The sequence below is a fragment of the Haemaphysalis longicornis genome, unplaced genomic scaffold (assembly GCF_048455015.1).
Source record: "Haemaphysalis longicornis isolate Haplotype H1 unplaced genomic scaffold, Haemaphysalis longicornis Haplotype H1 scaffold_10, whole genome shotgun sequence".
Classification (NCBI taxonomy): Eukaryota; Metazoa; Arthropoda; class Arachnida; order Ixodida; family Ixodidae; genus Haemaphysalis; species Haemaphysalis longicornis.
The window spans coordinates 102455296-102457905 of NW_027526204.1; positions in this window are offsets into that span (position 1 = coordinate 102455296).

Sequence of the window (2610 nt, forward strand, 5' to 3'; positions counted from 1 at the left end):
GCGCTGGTCTTCGTGTCCCTTTTTGTATCTGTCTCCGTCTAAAGTTGCGCAATAGTTGCAGCCATGAGTACTTCCACAAGGCAAGGAAAAAGCACTTCCGGGAACTCTACACTCACACGATTCCACTTCATCCCTCAATGTTTTTAGCTGATCAACCCTTAATTCCAAGTAAACGCCTTTTTGATTACCTGGGAGACATTGGCTTTTTAAACCGGAAATCATACCACGTGTAACCTAGGGCCCCTCAGTGTGGGAGGAAGCTATGAGTGTCCATTTATTCTTTACATTCTTACCCTGCCATCCCCACTTCCCAAATTTCATTGTTGTTTTAAATGAGGGGCTGTATACACCCCCACACTAACCTCTTTTAATATCATCATATTTACAGCACAATTTTACTGAAACATCATTCAAAATGATCAACCATTGTGTTGGCGCTCTTTGGCCATCATTGCCCTTGCACCATAAAACAAACAGATTGCCGTTTCTACTTGACGTTACCTAACGTTAACGTAACCGCTGGGCGTAAGGCTCAACATCACGCTTCGAAAGTCACTCAATGGGACTAAAGCTTTATGTACCAGTTAAGTAGAAAAGCCATATTTCGTTTCAGGATAGATACAAGCCCGGCACTACCGGTGCGATGCATGACGTAATTCAACGTGTCGATATGTCACGCCTCACCTCTAAATAGGCCTAAAAATAGCCAACCACTTTTATTTACGAAACAATACTCAGAAAAGCATTTTATGGTAAAAAAACTTACTGGTCTAGAAAAGAATATCACAATGCTGGGGCTTGTTCGAACGCCCACGACTGTACCCTTTAAGCTACCGAGCTTTTTTTCTTTTTCGTCCATGGTATTTAATTGAAATATAGGGAAACATACATACAAGGGGCAGAAGAGAAGAGCTCCTTTAGCAGTTTCATGAAAGGATAGAAAGAATAAGATGCTCCAGGCACGCGCAGAAAATGCCTCTCTTCTATTCAGAAGGGAACGGAGTCTAGCCGTCGTAAAACCTCAAAGCGCCACTTTAGGCCTAAGCCCGCACATACCCTGCCGTTATAGTTAGCCTGGGAAGATGATGCATACCAACATTATTTTCTACCCTCAGTGGTGTTTTGCGAAACGCTTTTAAGCTTTGGGCGCATTGGGCATCTCCCAAAACATCAATAAACTAATTAAGTAATTTTTGCCAAGTACAACAACGTTAGACTCCAAGAAATATGGGTACGTACTGGGAATCGGGTGAGGTTACTTTTTAGCCTATCATATTGTTACAAACGCCTCCGCAGCATGTCCTTGAATATCTGGGAGGTCCGTTTAGATTTTAAATTGGTTGCTGTTGGCATATGGATCGCTTATCACTTTCTACGAAGTAATTTAAGGGTTGGTACCGTACAAAACCTGATGAGAAAATTCGGATTCCTGTGAATTTTATGGCTTACTCAATGTGTGTTGGACCTGCTGATGCAGGAACACCACACAGCTTCGTGACTACTTTAGTGTGCAGTAGCTTCAATGGTAGAAAAACGTCAGATATTTTGTCTCACAACCCATGCTGCCATTTACGTGTTCCCGACTATAGTATCGTTTGACAAAGAATATTACATTCCCTACTCACCTTGAAACTAAAAAGGAATATTAATCCAGCATCTACGCACCATTTGTTCATTACCAACAGAGGCGTGTGCTCGCGATACGGTCCTCTTTTCACGCCCTGAGAGACTGTTTGCCAGATGAACTACCGGTACGCTTTTTAAGGACTTCGCCTCACTCACCGTACGAGCACAGCCCAAAAAACGAATTCGACAGTCGAGAGAGAAATCGACCGCCACGACGTGCGATACAAGATCCCTGTGAAAGTGGTGCCCCCCCCCCCCCCCCCCCCACACCGTTCAATGCCGGTGCACTGTCTCTGACGTTGTTTGGACTACTCGTACATAGCTGAAGCTGGCGAAGTTACCGACTTTGGGGTACTTCGGTTGGCAACTCCCGACTCAGCGCCGATTTTTTGAGACGCAGTCCGGTATTAGGTATCAACGTGCATTTCAATAGCTGGGAGATATTCGGGGCTTCCGAGAGCAATGTGTGTTGTACTGTGCGTGATTATTTAACGAGGACCCCTTTTACAAGATACCTCACTTGAATACATGCACGCAGCTTTTTTTTTTTTTTTTTAGTGTCCTGCGCACCTGAACGGAGACGTAGTAACAAAGTGTTTTTGAGAGATGTGCAGATAAATTATAAGTCCCTACTTTTACCCTTTCCGGAGTTGGAGAAACCATTTATGAGAAAAAAAAACAGTTTTGTTCGCTTTTTTAAGAACTTGTATGCAAAAATTGTGTCAACACCATAGGCCGGGTTGAAAGCTTCAGCAACATTTTTTTGGGGCTTGCGCAGCTCAACCATCGGTCGTCACGAATTTTGGTACCAGGATGTATTACCTATACGGAGGCAATTCTCAACATTCCGAAAAAAACATTAGGACGTTTCCATAAGCAGAGACTACCGATGGGAACAGGTGCTCAGAATACATTCCTCAGGAACGTTTTCGCCGCTGGGGACTGCAATACCATTTGTAGCAAGATGTAGGGTGGAAACATTCA